This window comes from Meriones unguiculatus, chromosome 5 (genome assembly GCF_030254825.1).
Source record: "Meriones unguiculatus strain TT.TT164.6M chromosome 5, Bangor_MerUng_6.1, whole genome shotgun sequence".
In the NCBI taxonomy this organism is placed as follows: Eukaryota; Metazoa; Chordata; class Mammalia; order Rodentia; family Muridae; genus Meriones; species Meriones unguiculatus.
Window position 1 is genome coordinate 106,355,052 of NC_083353.1, and position 16,874 is coordinate 106,371,925.

Sequence of the window (16,874 nt, forward strand, 5' to 3'; positions counted from 1 at the left end):
TGCCTTTCTTACCAAGAGCTATTGGGATTACACTTTTTTTTTTCCTATGAGGAAAAAAAAAGATTCTCTGTATAAGATAGCAATCTTAAGTGACAACTTTCAGATGATAAGAAAGGCAATTCTCTGCCTTGACTGAGACTCTGCAGTTCATGCAATAAAACACACCATTGAATGTCCGGCCTGTATCTTGAACTCTAGGATGTTTTCAGCTTTTCCATCACAGAGATGATTCACCAGTTTTCTCATTGTGGAAGGAGGAACAGCCCCTGGATTAGATGTGAGGAGAATCTGACTTTACTTAAACCTTCCCATTCAGGAAGGCTGTAGGAGTTAAGAATACTCATTGCAGTTGCTAGGGTGGCTTAGAACTGCCTGTAACTCTAGCTCCGAGGGCATCTGATGCCACTGGCCTCTGCTATCATATGTGCAATGCACACACATACACCTTCTTTTAAAAAAATAAAAATAAATCTTGAGAGCACTTCCAGTTTAACAAGTTATTATGTTTTATTTATTTGTTTGTAGTTTGTATATGTGTGCACACTCATGCAGAAGTCAGAGAACAACTCACTTGAATTAGTTCTCTCCTCCCACCTGGTCATGGGGATTGAACTCAGGACATCAGACTTGGCAGCAAGTGCCTTTATCTGTTGAGCCATATAGCATGTCTTTTTTCAATATTCCAATAAGAAAAAAAAAAAAAAAAAACACTGGATGCTCAGCCATATTTTTGAAATATGGATGCCAGGCCGTTAAAATTTTTAGGCTCTTAAAAGTCAATAGTTATGGAATAATTCTTCACAAGCAAGTAGATAAGGTAGCAAAACTTCCTGAAGAAAATGATCAGTTTGAAACACTACGTAGCTGCTGACACGCCAGAACCCTTAGGTTTATTTCAGTGCTCCAAACTACATCACTTTTTTTTTCCTTCACAAATTATCTATTCTCTAATGTGAGGTGAGTTAAGGACCTATCAAGTTCAGCAGTTATTAGCTGTTGTCTAATCTTCATGCACCACAAAATAAACAACACTGGTCTCCATTTATTGATTCATCTAAAGCATTGCCAGGTTCCAGGCCCACAAGCAGTTGATATGTCAAGTTCTGGATTTGAGGCTCTTCCTGTTTGGAAGAGAGTGTTATTTTGAACATAATAGTAATTCAATAAATGTGTGCTGAATCACTGATTCAATTTAGTGTAGAAAATACAATTATCTGAGCTCTTTTGAAATCGGCAGAGGAGTGCTGTCAGAAAAGTCTTACAGAACAGTGACTTTAGAAATCTACTAGGTCATGGGCGCATGTGAGTTCAAACCCTAGATCTGTCTAAGAGGGACCACAATACAAAACTGAACAAGTTTTCAAATGCCTTTTGAGCAAAAGAGAAAGCCAGTGTGAAGGAGGTGCCAGAAAGCAGAGGCCTGCTCTTTGGATTAATCAGACAGCTGGGCAGTGACCTTTAACCCCAGTATTGGGGAAAGCAATGGCAGGCAGATCTCTGTGAGCCTAAGTCCAGCCTGTTCTATATATAGAGACCCTGTCTTACAAGAAAAATAAAGATTAGTAAGATAATTTTGACCCCGTTTGCTAAAAGGCGGCTCAGGGCTTCTCCACTCAGGAGAATGATTTGTGAGTGTAAATCATGATGGTAACATGATCATTACAGTGACATGAAGCACCTGATTTTAGATTCAAGCTGGAAGAGTTGAGGAAGGTCATGGACTTACCTACCCTCCCTGCCCCGACTGCTCTTGAAAAGAATCAAGGCCACTGCCGGACACTTTTCTGTGAACCAAAGAGAGGCAGAGCCTTCGTTAGGAGGATGAACAAGGGTGTTGGCCTCTTTTGTACTTGATTGGTTACTTTCCTGCAGAGCCACAGCCTACCTGATACCAGTTGGTGGAGCATAGCAGGTAAGTGGTGAGGCTACAGTGAAAACAGCAAGCTTCTCCGTGGTAAGGGGATGGCACAGAGGAATGCCATTTCTCAACTCTATTGCTAAACAGACTTTGGTTGAGATACAATACAGATAATGAAATCATCCTTTTAGTTAAATAGTTAATATATTTATCTTACTGTGTAGCCCAGGCTAGCCTTGATTTCACAGCCCTACTGTCTTAGACTCCCTAGGCCTGTGATCTGCCATGCCCAGGTCAATTGCATGCTTTAAGTAGGTTTTCATATACATTACCGCTGTCTTCTCTTTATAGAGCAGTGGTTCTCCTAAATGCAGCTTCTCACGTCGTGGTGTCCAACAACCGTAAAATGATTTTTGTTGCTACTTCATAACCATAATTTTGCTGCTGTTGTGAATCATAATGTAAATATGATTCATACTGTCTCGGGCGACCCCTGTGAAAGGGTCTTCAACCCCAAAAGGGTCTCAACTGTTGCTCTAGAGCACTCTGTCATCCTCAAAGACACTCTTTCCATTATCTGTCAACTCTTGTTCTCCAGGCTTTTGTGTCTGGCTTCTTACACTTACTCTGTTTTCAGGGCTCATCCATACTGCAGTGCATATTAATGCTTTATTCCAAGGTGGGGGGGTGTCAGGTAGGAGGATGGGGACGGTGCCGTCACAGGTTAACTGTGTTTATCTGTTCACCAGCTGACGGACATCAGAGTCTCCACTGTGATGATTACAGACAATGGTGCTGCTGTAAGCACTCAATGGAAGCTGTTTGACTTTTGTTGAGAAGTTTATGTAACCTCTGGCATCCAAAAGAACCTAAACACACATGGTCCATATAAACTCATGCACACATACGGATAAAAATGCACAAATAGATATTTTAAAAAGACACACAAGTAAATGTATTTATTTATGCACACTAGAGGACTGTACAAGCATTATCACTAAGAGAGTAAAATGGATTTTATAAGGGATTAATATCAGAAAAAATATTTTGGGGAAGAGAAAAATATATCCATGCAAGAAAAGACACGGCCAAGATGTTTTGTCAATAAGCAAAGTATCACCCCCCATACATCATTCCACATCCATCCCCTCCTCCACTTCACACTACTCTACAAATTTGTCTAAATATATAAGTGTGATGCATGACGAACCTACTAGTCCCCCGAACATCAAAAAATCTGGCAAAAATGTAAAACAGAGCTCTAGTCTGTGCCAAATCATCACACCCCAAAATCTAATTCCAAATTTTACATCCTAAATGTGTAAAAAAAAATGCTGCTTTGGGTGTGGGTGCCAGGGCTGACACCCCAAAAATTTGGAAGGGAAGTCATTCTGATGGCCATTGTAGCAGCAAGAGGTATGGAAGCCACCTGGCTCACAGGCTCAGCTTCTGGTGTAAGAAGCAGGCACCCAGGTGCAAGGGGGGCAGGGGGGGCCAGGAGGGGCCCTCTTCTGGAAAGGAGGGGAGGAGTGGATTTTGTCATTTAAAAGCATAGTGGAAGGAGCCTGAAGCCATGCCCTAAGAAAGCCCAGGTCTGACCCATGCAAAATTGAGGTCAGGAGTCCATTAAGAGTAAAGTGGTCAGTTGGGTCCAAATATTCCTAAGAAGAAAATATCTCTAAAAACAGAGATTCTCGGCTACCTAAATAAGGTTCCTATCAATAGCTGGGCCTGGGAATTTGCATACACAAATGGCAATAAGTTTATTAGACATGAAAAATAAGCATATGTCTTTTTAAGGTTATTTTCATTCTTTGAAGCTTCATACATTTATACAATATATTTGATCATATCCATCCACCAAGACCTCTTTCTAACTCCCTCTTGTGCCCTCCCCCATCTTCTTCCCATCTTCATTTCTTTTTTATTATCATCATTATTGTTGCTGTTGTTTGAGACATAGGCTCTTTACGTAGCCCTGGCTGCTGTGGAGCTCACTGTGTAGACCAGGCTGGCCTCAAACCCAGAGAGATCCTCCTGCCTCTGCTGTTGGCGTATTTTTATTTTTTTAATACTTTTATTTACATTTTTTATATCTCTCCCTACTCCACCCCAACCCCTTCCAACACCCCAACACCAAGTAGAAGAGAGAAAGGGCTAATGGGAGAGGGGGTGCAGTTCCCTTAGCTGCTTCCTGCTGGTTGGGGTCTTCAGGTTCCTTAGAGCCAGTCCAATCCTCATCTCAGGAGATTTCCACCTTCTTGCCTCACTGCAACAGCAACCGGAGTCACGGGGGGGGGGGGGGGGGCGGGGAGGTAGCAGCAGCCTTGTTCTTTCTTAGACTCTCTCTGAGCGCTGACATTTATTCTCTCTCCACAGTCCTCAGATTTAAGCTATCTGCAGCTGGCAAATTACTCCCCTCAGAGCCTGAGGTATGAGGCAAATAGTTTGCTGCTGTGAACTATCTGAATCGGTCCCACATTCCACACCTGGGATTTAAAAAAAAACAAAACAAAACAAATTTATATCCACAACACTCTGCCTCCTAAATTCTGGGATCAGAAGCATGTGCTACTATGCCTGCCCCTCTCTTTTTTTAATTGTTGCTAATAAATGCTGTCCCTATGTGCTCAGGTGTGGGGGCATCCCCCAGGGCTTGGGCTGCCTACCAGTGGGTGTATGCCCAGGGGACAGTCACTCTCCCTCCCCCAGCAGCCAATAGCTCCTCAGCTAGGGGCAGGGCCTGGAAGCATTAAACTTCCATAAGGGATTGAATTGATGACTTTACTACCATTTTAATCATTTAAAAATGGGCGAGGAGGTCCCAGGAGCGTAGCTCAGTTGGATAAATGTCCCAAGCCTTTAGGCTCCAACTGCATACCAGCCTCAGATTTACATATTGAACACCCAGATGACCCACTTGCTTGGTTGGAGTCGCAGTAGGTACAGTGAGTCTGGGTATAGGAAAAAATGAAGAAAGTTTGATTTCTCCTCTCTGGACAACTGTGTCTCAGTAAGAAAGTGAGACCCTTCCCGATTACCTGTACCAAAATAATATGCATCAAACCAAGGGACTGCAATGCAGGCAGAGACGTGTTCACACCCCTACATCTTTTAGAAGGCACAGCACACAGAGGGCAAAATTCAAGCAATGAGCACAGTTTGCAATACAACAATGGTAAGCATCAGCCCTGAACTGTTTTACAAAAAAGAAAAAAAAATCGTGTGTGTGTATGTGTGTGAGAGAGAATTAATTTTATGTGTACTATGTGTATGTAGTGCCCAAGGAGGCCGGAAGAGGGCGTTGGATCACCTGGAGCTGAAGCTGCACACAGTTGGAAGCTACCTGATGTGGGACTCGAACCCTGCGAGACCTTTAAACATTCTTAACTGCTGAGCCATCTCTACAGTCCAGGCTAGTATTTTCTATTGTATATATACTATCTTTTAGAAATATATATTAGAAAAATATGCATATGTATGTACTTAGTTTTATAGCATAAAGCCCAAGATTTAAATTCTCTCTCTCTCTCTCTCTCTCTCTCTCTCTCTCTCTCTCTCACACACACACACACACACACACACACACACACACACACAGGAGAAAACTACTCTCATAGGGAAATCTTGAATTTGTAGCTTTTTCAAGATTTGTTTATTAGACCGGATTTCTTTTGCTTTTTACGTATCAGAAAGAAAGAGATACAGAAGTAGAATGGAAAATAGATAGATGGAAAGCTACAGGGGAAACATGTGAAAGCCATTACATGGTTCCCTGACACTCATGAGTAACTATCAGAACAAGATTCGCAATGCTTTCGCGTGCTTGATGAGGAACAGTCTTTGAGATCCTGCTGGGAGCCTGATGTGGCATTTTCTCACGTCATCTCACAGATGGAATTTTAAGAATATATTCTAATTCCATTGTATAAGCGAGCAGACTAAGCTTCAAGAAGATGTTTCAGGGGCACAGTGAACAAAAATGTCAAGCACTTAAAATAAAATTATTGTGTTAATTTCAACAACATACACACAGAGTAGAGGAAGGGGTGTCTTGTGTGTTTGTTTTAAAACCAGGTCTCACTGTGTAGCAAAGCCTGATCTAGGACTCATAGTTTTCCTGCCTCAGCCTGCTGAGTTCTGAGAATACAGACATGAGCTGACAGACAGTAGAGCAGGGAGGGGGAGGGGAGAATGTGGATCAGGAGATAGGGAGCTAAAGAGACAAAGAGAGACAAAGAAACAGACAGACAGACAGACAGACCGACCAACCAGACCAGATTTTCCTCCTTAAAATTTACCATTGTGTTTTTTTATTCGCACAGCCCTGAGAACTTAATCTGATAAACCACAGGGGGTCCATTTATAGGGGAAAGTACAGGAAATAAAAAGGCTGGGCAAGTGGCTCTCTTTTTTAATCTCCTAAAAACCAAAAGTATTCTTGAACTGTTACCATGTTTTAAAACCATTAGAACCTTAAAATCTAGTCGAACTCAAAACAGTTCAAATTACCAAATGGAATTTTCTTGAAATTAAATTTCTTTATCGATATCATAGGTGTTTATAAATCATGAAAACCGAAAAGGAATGTTTTAAAAAGTGAACAAGTGAAAGAAAAGAGGGTATTAACTTCATTCCTTATTAGAGAGAGTATTTTTGAAGAAATGACCTTAATATTGTGTTTCTTTCAGCTTTTACCTAAGAGCTCGAAGTTGAGATATTAAGAAAAAAACAATAACTTAGCTATATTCTCTTTGGTGTTTTGGTTGTTTGGTTTTGTTATTTTGTTTTGCTTTGAGATGGGGGAAGGATCAATGTACACCATGCTAGCCCCAAAGTCAACCCTCCTGCCTCAGTGTCCCGAGGGCTGGATTACAGGTGGGAGCCATTTTAACTATGCCGCTGTTTTATCACACTCCTGACTAATGTTTTTTTTTTTTCTTCTTTTTGTTTGTCCTTTCTTAATTTACATATAGGCAACAACTCAAAACAAAAATACAGTGCTGGGCTAAGTGGAGGTCGTAAAAACACACTGAATTTAGAAGAACAGATTCCGAGGAACCCTAATAAAACTCTAAGTAAAATGGGATGCTGCAGGTAAAATGTCATAGATGAATTAAAAAGCCAAACAAACCTCACATGAGAACAAGTTGAGAATTATTCGAATGGTAAACATGTTTGTGGAAGTGTGTGTGTGTGTGTGTGTGTGTGTGTGTGTAATTGTTCATTGTGATAAACTGATTTTGATTTTTAATTTTGGATGAAGAACTTCCAAGTCTCCCTGGAACTTAGAGTGGTTGGAGATTGGTCAGGACTGTCTGAGATAAAGAGGAGGGGCAAATGTTAGTGTTGTGCCCAGCAGCTGTGAAAAGTGGAACAATCCTCTCTGGAAAGATGCCCTCCCTCACCTTCCAAATGGTAAGCTGTCCTCTCTAATGCCAATGCCACTTTACAGGACCCTTGGAAAGGAGAGAAAAATAATTTTGTGATTTTTTTTAATCCACCCCCCTGTAAAAAGTAATATAATGCTATTTTTAAATTCTTGGGGACTGTCCCCGAGTTTAATATATAGTTTAAATATAGTTGAAGTAAATGGAAATCAAGTCACTTATTGTCAACTCTCACTGCTCCACCTGGACTCCCTTCCCAATATAATAAACACAGTGTGCAAGTGTGGACCTGGGGACAAAGGCCACTCTTTAGACAAAAGTTAATATGTTGTAAACTTCGAATGGGGGAAAAAAAACAAACAATCAGAAAACATGAGCATTGTTTTTAATGCTCTGGGGAGTCAACAGCAATATTTGGAAGGCATTCTTGTGATCGGGGAAACTGAATCAGGCATAAGTTCTTGTCTCAAGAAACTCCATATGGACCATTCTCCCAGTATGCACTGCGGCAGGGTGGAGACCATGTGCTGTTTGCCATTTTATCCCTCCCCCCCCCCACACGCACACACTTAGCAGACGGCCTGGCACAAAATAAGTGCTCAATAAATGTTTGTGGAATGAAAGAATTCTGCAAGTGTAGTTTATATGGTGTTTTTCCACCTTTTAAAAATGTCATCTGTGGTTAAGAAATCCATGTTACACCAACTCCAGTACACACAAACACACACACAAAAACTCCAAAGCCACACTCTCTTTCATACGAAATCCACACTCTGGTAGTTTGTATTTTCTATTCTGTTCTTTTTATTTGATTTGAAAAGTATGGGCTTTAAACCACTAAATTGATTTCGTAACCCACTAATGGCAAGACCAGAGGTTTGAAAGTTTAGACTATCTCTTTTCTATTGTTTACTCACTTGTATTTGTAAGTTTCACTAGCCACAGACACTTTGAAAATAACAGAATTTTTGATCCAGGAGACCAATTGTTTAGAAATAATTCAGATCGACTCTAAACTTTTACACCATGTTTGAATTTTCCGTGGTGGAATTTCCCTATATAGCTATTGGTGAACTGTGGGAATTTCCTTTACTGAAAGCCAATTGTCCCTTACCTCACATCACATACAAAATTTATGGATAGCAGACCTATATTTAAGGGCAAAACCAATATAATTATCAGAATTAAATGATATAATGCATTGTATAGCTTTGAACTTATCATTGATATGACATCAATAATAAGAAAATTAAAACTAAAATAGATCAAAGATTTTTTTTTAAAGCTTGTGCTTTTAATGATGTTATTAAGAAAGTAAAAGGACAAGCTGGGCTCATACAAGTAATCACCAGGACTCAGGAAGCTGAGGCAGAAGGATCTCCAGTTAGTTGGAGGCTAGCTATATAGCAAGCTCATATCTCAAAAAGAAAAAAAGATTATAAAATATACTTTATAGATGGAAAAAAATATTGGCAAATTATTTGTCTAAAAGGGGACTTATACATATAGTACTGCTCTATATAAAACTAAAAAAAACAAAGTGATTTCAAAATGAGCAAAATATCTGAATAGCTTTTTCTTCAAGAAGGTATGCAAATGGGCAATGACTACATGAAAAGATGTTCAATGTGATTAGACATTAGGGAAATGCAAATAAAAATAATAAAATGCCATTCATACCTATTAGATCACACAAAAAATTTTTAAATACTAACAAGGTTATAGAGAAAATAGGCCCCTTATGCATTGCTGGTGCAAAAATAAAATGCGATTTCTCATTCCTACAGACAATGTCTAAATTCCTTGAAGACATATTGCTACCATATTATGAAATGAAATGAAAAGACACACACAAATAATATTGCCTATTAATGTTCATAGTAGCATGATTCATAATACCCCCAAAAATAGGAGTAGGGCTGGGGCTATGGTAAAGTGTTTGCTTTGAAAGTTTGATCCCCAGAATCTACATACAAATCTGGGGGAAGGGGTACGACACAAGTTTGTCATTCAGTATTGGGAACACAGAGACAGGAGGATTCCAGAGGCTTGCTGCCAGATAGTCTAAACATGGAGCTCCAGGTTCTGCGAGAGACCCTGTCTTAAAAAATAAGATGAAGGACTCTAGAGATGTCTCAACCATTAAGACCACTTACTGCTCTCGCAGAGGGCCCAGGCTCAGTACCTAGTGCTCATATGGCAACTCACATTGTCCAGAACTCCAATGCCAGAGAATCGGATGCCCTCTTCTGACACTTGCAGACTCAAGCACATATGTGGTACACATACATACATAAACAATAAAGTAAACAAATTAAAAATGTAAGATGGAGAGCAGTTGAGGAAGACATCTGGCATCCACCTCTGGCCTCTACATGTACCTGCACATCCACATGTGCACACACAAACATGCTCACATACAAAAAGAAAAATAAATAAAACACAGCCTAAAGCAATAGATGGCTTAATAAACATTTGCTATGTCATACAATAGGATATTATTTTGTAATAAAAGAAATGAAATACTATTGGGCGTGCCTCTAATTCTAAACCACAGAAGGCAGGAGGATTACAAGTTCAAGGCTAGCTACAGCTACATAAAGAGACACTGTCTCAAATAAACAGACAAAGGAAGGAAATAATACAAGTTACAAACCAAGTGGGTTTTGACAACATTATGCTAAGTGAAAGAAGGCAATCACACAAGACATCATGTGTATGATTCCATTCATGTGAAGTGTCTAGAATAGAAAAAGCTATCCAGACAGAAATTACATGGACAGTGAACCTAGGGCCAATGAGAATGGCTGTTCATGAGGAGGAAGTTTCACTATAGGGTGGTACAAATGTTCTAAAATTAGGTTATGGTGATAATGACACAGTTTTGCAAATAGGCCAAGACTCAGTGAGGGAAGTTTGAATGTATGGTACTTGAATTTTAGATTATGTAAATTATATCTCAATAAAAATATTAAAATGACACAGAGGGTGGTACAAGCCTCATGAGAACAGCAGTGAGTTCTGGGCCAAACAGGACTGTACAGCAAGACCTTCTCAAAAAGTTTAAATCAAAAAACACAAATGAAAACCAAACAAAAATAGATTGGAACTCCTGGGTGAGCAAGAAGTTGCCTATGTACTTACTACATATACATACATACATACATACATACATACATACATACTTCCCTCTGGGTGTGGAATGCTGAGCCAAGTCAACATGGTCATTTAATGAAAGACATAGAAATGGAGTCTTCCATATGGATAGTAAAATGGTCTTAAGCATCCCTATGTGAACCAGGCCTGTATCTTATTATTTTAGGGCTTCAGGGTGGAAGGGCACGAATCTGTTGATTCAAGCTCTGAACTTTCTCCACAGTGTCATCCTCACAAACACTTTCTGGAAAGCCCCGGTGAGGATAAAGAATAAAGAATTCCACATCTCCCAACAAATAAAGGCGCTAAGAGTGGAAAGAGCATCCTGAGCAAGAAGCACGATTGTCAACTTCCAGAGGTCAGTGCCCCCCAAAGGAGAGCCAAACAGCAAAGATTCTCATTCAATAAGATTGGGAAAAGATAAAGGGCCCCTGGTGTCCCAGACATCGCACACTTTCTCAATGTGCATCTGTAGGACCGGTCATGACAGAAACAAAAGAGGGCAAGAAAAGGGATTGGCCGTCATGTGTACTTCAGGGACAAGAAACCCCCATATTCTACCTTAAAAACAAGAGAGTCTCAAGTCCTCCCTACCCTGTGTGTAAGGTTCCCTTTTCAGGAAATGCTGCTAAAGAATTGAAGAAATTCAGCAAGCACGTTTTAACAAATAGTTTGAGGGCTGGAGAGATGGCCCCTCAGTTAGGAACATCTCGCGTTTGTCCAGAGGACCCCTGTTCGGTTCCCAGCACCCAGCACCTGTTAACTCCAGCTCCAGGGGAGCCCACGCCTTCTGTATTCACGTGCGCGCCACACACAATATTTTTTTTCAAAAAAAGGAAATTAAATGATTAACACTTAAGTTGTCACTTTAGGAAGGCGTTTGCCCTTACAGCGTTCTGAGATTTAAAAGAGAGAGAGACAGAGGTCTTAAATACACTTAATTCACACACAAACACACACACACACACACACACACACACACACACACACACACACACACACACACACGTATGTTACTGAAACACAACTAGAGAAAAGCAAACTTCCGTAGGACGGTCAGGGCACCGGCCAGGCCGTGGGCATCGGTGTGAGGGACCCGGGACCTTCCTGGGTCGCCTCCCAGCGGCTGCGAGGAGCAGGGCGGCCAGGTAGCCGGGGCGCGGGGCGTGGGCGGCCCTGTGGGTGCCGGCCTGTGGGTGCCGGGCTCCGGGCGCGGGCCCTCCGGCCTGTCCCCGGGCGCCGCCCCCGGCCCGCTCGCTCGCTCTCTCGCTCGCTGGGCTCCGCTCGTCCGCGGCCAGGCGGGGCGGGTCACGCTCGGAGCGGAGCAGAGCGGCAGCCGCCCGGGGCGCTCGGGGCCGGGCCGGCCGCGGGGAGCAGCAGCGCCCGTCCAGCCGCCGCCGCCTCGGGTCAGGAGTGGCCCCGGGCCGCGCGGCCCCGCCGGAGGGACGCGGAAGGAGAGAGCCGGGGGCGCCGCGCCGGGGTCCGGGGTCGCGCGCGGCCCGAGGGGAGCGAGGGCGACGACCAGGTGAGCGCGCGGAGGAGAGGTGACACTCCGGCAGGACCCCGCGCGCTGACAGCCCGACCGGGTCCTGGCTGAAGGGACGCGCGGCGCCGATAAGTCGCCGCGCGACGGGCGAGGTGAGAGCGGGGTCTCGGCGTGAGGGCCCCGGAGGAGCCGACCGACAGGGCGACCCGAGGGGACCCGGCCGAGGGGGAGCAGCCTGACGGGACCGAGTGACAGACAGACAGCCCAACCCCGGTCTCGGCTGCAGGGACGGCGGGGCTGGGCAGCCACCGCTCTGACAGAGCCGAGCGTGACAGACAGGCAAAGTGACAGAGCCCTGACGGAGGGGACCCTGCCGAGAAGTCGCGCCGCGCCGGGACGGGACCCAATGTGACAGAGGACAGCCTGGGCGTGAAGGGGACGCGGGCTGAGGAGAGCGAGCGGGAGAGCGAGCGGGGCGGGGGCGCGGACCGAGGTGCGGACCGAGGGGGTCACACGCCGGGGGTGGGTGGGAGGGGGGCCCGACGGGGTGACGGTCCCCGGGCCGAGGGGCGCCACCTCAGGTGACCTGCGAGGGGGCGCGGGACCCTGGGGGACAGTTTCCGGAGGGGGGGGACCGGCCCGCGGCCACCCTGTGCCCCCGGGGCGCTGGCAGGGGGTGGGGAAGGCTGCGCCGGTGAGCACCCCGCCCGGGGCCCCCGCCCGGGGCTGGGCCAGGTGTGGGGAAAGCGGGGGTCGCTGTCCCCGGGGGGGGGCGTCCCCGGGACCACGCCCCGCCCCCCCACCTCTCCCGACGGGGCGGGCCCGGGGCCCGGCTAGCGGGAGTCCGCGGCCCTCGTGGCGGGGGGCGGAAGGTGGGTGTGTGGCTGCCGTGTGCTTTATGGCTCGGGCTCGGGGAGGAGCCTAAGGTGAGGAGGCAGAGACTGGGAGTAGCCTGGGCAGCTTTTATATAAGGGACGCGGGGAGGTCAAGCGGGGGCCCGGACCTCTGCTGGGGGATCGGAAGGCCGCGGCTCTAAACTCCTCTTCCCTCCCGTTGCTCAGGTGAGTGGTCCCGCCAGCCCCGCGTCTCGTTGGGAGTGTGCCGGGAAGCGGCCCTGACCGCTCCGAGTGCGGTGAGTATCAGGATGGTCTGGCTGTGCTCTCGTCGTACAAATCAGAATCTGCTTCGCTTTCGAAGCTAACGGTAGGGAAGGTGGTGTCATTTGTTTCAGGAAGAAAAAAAAATTAAAAAAGAAAAAAGAGCTAAGTCTCCTCCTGTCAGGAAGAAGCTAAAATTTCTCTTCTTTGCAGGATGAAGGACAAGAATGTACAATTAAGGGATCGTTTGAAAACAAAACCAGATGAGCCAAGTTGTAGGATAGCTAACAGTTGGGAAGCCTCTTGATTTTGAAGTCCATTATTGTTATGTCAACTCTTTATTATCATGCACGAAGCAAATTGTTAACCGGAGTTATTAAATGAATAACTTAGTCTTGGACTTGGGCAGGTCTCCCAAAGATATCAGGTGCTCTGTGGGAGTCTTCCTGTCCATAGCTAAGTGATCAATGGCTGACTAAAAAATGTAACGAACTCCAGGTGCTACATGATTTTAAAAACCTGGCTAGTGCAGGCACTGACATTCACTATGGCTTCTCAAAGAGGTTCTTCTCTCGAAAGTTTGATGGAGACACTCATAGAAGATAAGAGCGTGTAGCGCGGTGTTTCAGAAGATCCAGTTTCAGCTTTAAAATAAGTCGTCTGTTGTCTATCTTCAACCAAATTTGCTCGAAGGTTAAATACGTGTCCATACTGTAAATTTTAATATACGAGAAATTGACATCAGTGTCATATATTAGCTGGAGTGAAACATATTCTGAAGCCATCCATTTTTATCTTACTGTGAGTTTTGTGTAAATGTCCTTCTTTAAGTTAAGTGCCATTTCATATTTAATTTGCTGAGAATTGTATCTTCAGTGAGAAGATCTAAGAAGCGACTGGTGGTCGTCTCAATCTTTTGCAGGTCACTAGAAAGAAAAAGATTGCCGACAGTTTTATTTTTAAGGAAAAATTTTTTTTCATATGTAAAAGTTTCATACTCTTAAAACTGCTGTAAAGCAATGGTACCAGTGAAGTCTAAAGTTGTGGATAACTCCAGGCCGAAGCATTTTTTAAGATGTTGTTTCCTCGTTCTTTTATATTTAAAAGAATATTAGTTCTTCAAAACAAATTAGAACTAAAATACCCAGAAGCATCATATCTTTTATTCAACTTAAGAGTACACTGACATTTTTTGATAACTATTTTTAATGATTAAATATAATGTTTCATCTAAAGGGACTGGTTTTCTTAACATTCATATCACTACAAATTTCAGAATCACTTTTATTTAAAAAGTGCATATTGCGCTTAAAAAATCGTGTCATTAGTTTCAAAATCCCATTGACATTTAAAATTTATGTATGAAAAAAGTGCGACTTTAAACTTTTGATGTAGAAATGGATACTGAGTATGCAACTAACTGTTTTCAGTTAGTCAGTTTTACATATTTAAACAAATAATTTTTTTTCACCTATAATTCTCTGAAAATAAGAGTATTTGTCATTGGCCTTGTCAAGATCCTCCTTGAGTGGAAGCTTTGTAAAAGCACCACTGTGAACACATATATAAGTATTAGCAGTGTATTTCATTTCCTTTCTAGATTATAAAGCTAATAATAAGAGACTTTCATAAAAATTTTGTTAAAATAATTTTGCCAAATTTTCAAAGCTTTCATAGGGTCTATAGGTGCCCAGTGCATATGGCAGAATGTGTTGGTCATTCTAATTTTTGTCTTTCTGCTGAATTTATTGTCATCTGAACTTGGAAATATTCTCTGTGAGGCAAATATTGGAAGAAATTTTTGCTTTCATTGGATTCCACTAAGTAAATATTGGTAGAAGATTTTTTAAAAATACTAAACTAGTCAAAACAATTTTATTTAAGTCAATAGTATGTAATTTTAAACATATGCTCAGCCCACAAATTGTCAAACTGAATTTCTTTCTTGCTTTTCTTATTTCTGTGGCATATTTCCCTGTTATCTCTTACTTAACTTCACTTTCTTAATGCCTAAAAGCAGCAAAAGAGGGCAGCGGCATGATTGCTTACAAAGGTCATTAAGTTGACCAAAAAACAGCAAGATCAGTTAATATCCATCTCGCCACCACAGAGAGGCCGCATATACCATGTATTAGTTAGTTTCGTAGTATATGAGGTTTTTCAAAATTTATTTTCAATTAAATTTTTTCCTGGGGTTTCTTGTCTACTATTTGTAGGGGTTTTTTTTGTTTTGTTTTGTTTTTTTCATGATACAGAGGTAGATTTTGGAGAGCTATACAGGATATATATTTTAAAGCTATTATTTAATAAACTGACATATTTTAAATTTTATTTATCCCACACTTAACTGCATTTAAGAGATCTCAAGCATAATAGGCCATATTTTGGTGAAATGTATGATTCATGATAAGATAATATCCACCACTGGTATAGTCTATCCCTAAGTCATTGTCGTAAGACCTAGGTTTATTCTATTTCTCTTCAATTATATATACACATCAATAGTTTAATCTCAAATATTCTGTTTAGGGTGTGGATGTTTGTGCTGTTTAACTATTTCAATTATTATGTTCTTTCTAACTTTTCATACTTGGAAAATTGGAAAAGCTTTAAAATTGTTAATCTTTGTTTTTGTTGGTTTGTTTTTGGTATGGTTTTGAGACTTTTATCAGCAAGGCTGAATATCTTAAATGATAAGAGCTTGGCCCTGAATTTAACTGAGCTGATATCCTAAAGACAACGGCTATCTAGGTCAGCACTAACGTACTCACAGATCTGACCAGTTTTCCCTCTTACTACTTTTGAGATAACTGTTAAGAAAGATAATAATGTCTATCATTTTTATAGCCAAACTCAAGAAATATTCTGTTTTCAGCTTCAAAGTATATTCCTTATTCCCTGATGATTTGGGACGAAAACAAGCATACTATTTTTTTTTCTTCTGTCTTTGTGAGTCCTTCATAGACAAGTGGTCTTTGTGCTAGGACTAAGTTTTCAGGGCGGCAGGCTTATGCGTTTATTTGGTAGAGCACTGTTCTTTATGGATTTTTATGGCACACTTTGAGAATGTTGAACATGTTATCTAGGGAAAGTTTGTTTTACCAAACGTAGTAGTATCCTTTAGCTCCACTGTCTACTACCGACACCTAAAAGACCAAAGATGTCTTGGGCTAGTCATTAAAACTGTTTGTTTTTGCAACAAACAATTACCCAAATTGGCCTTCTAAAAAGCTTGACAAGTCTCTTGTGCCTACTAATAAACCACTCTCTAGCTGGCAGAAAACAACTGGACAAGCATGTAAATGACCATGCGTTTGAAGCCCTCCACGGGTTAGCTAACACGTATTACTGTAAGACGGTTTCAGATACACGAAATGAACTCAGACTAAATGGGCCTATCCCCAAGCCGCGCCTTGGTGAGCTGCATGCTTGCTGAGTGGGGGCTAAAGAGGCCTGTGTGCTGCACTGGGATTGCTGGGGAAAATTGCTGTAGGGCTTGAACTGCATGCTGGAAAAAAAAAAAAAAAAAAGACTTCTAAGACCTGGAATTACCAGGCTCTAGTAGTGATGAAGTGGCAAGATTGGGGTATAGAGGCAAAAAGAGGCTCAAGCTGGTATTTATAAGTAGGACTGAGTGTCTTTGTGTATTTTCCTTTGGGAATGGGAGCCTGGATTCTCATTGATTTCTGCCCTCTTATTAGCAAGTACTGTTGGAGCTTCCTAAGAGTCTTGGCTTTCCTTTCAAGCGCCCCAGTGACTAGGACAGTAACTAAGATATCTTTTTTGATGAGCAGAATGGAATTTTCTCCACTGTATTGTTCCAGACACAAAAGAAAGATGTCATCAATCCTTGCAAGTTGTATTGGTTACAATAAATTTAAACCTTT

The 16,874-nt window shown here is 42.5% G+C and overlaps 1 protein-coding gene across 4 annotated transcripts in view; it reads left to right on the forward strand.

Annotated features, from left to right (window-relative positions):
* The first annotated feature begins 11,443 nt into the window (after positions 1-11,443).
* Pparg (peroxisome proliferator activated receptor gamma) overlaps positions 11,444-16,874 on the forward strand; it is a 129,843-nt gene continuing 124,412 nt past the window's right edge. Inside the window, exons 1-2 of one of the 4 annotated variants that reach the window (XM_060383968.1) lie at positions 11,444-11,552; positions 12,952-13,022. The gene's annotated coding sequence lies outside the window, so the exon portion shown is untranslated. Of the gene's footprint in view, positions 11,553-11,824; positions 12,043-12,857; positions 13,023-16,874 lie in introns of those variants that run through there. The other 3 variants (XM_060383967.1, XM_060383969.1, XM_060383971.1) reach the window with 3 other exon arrangements.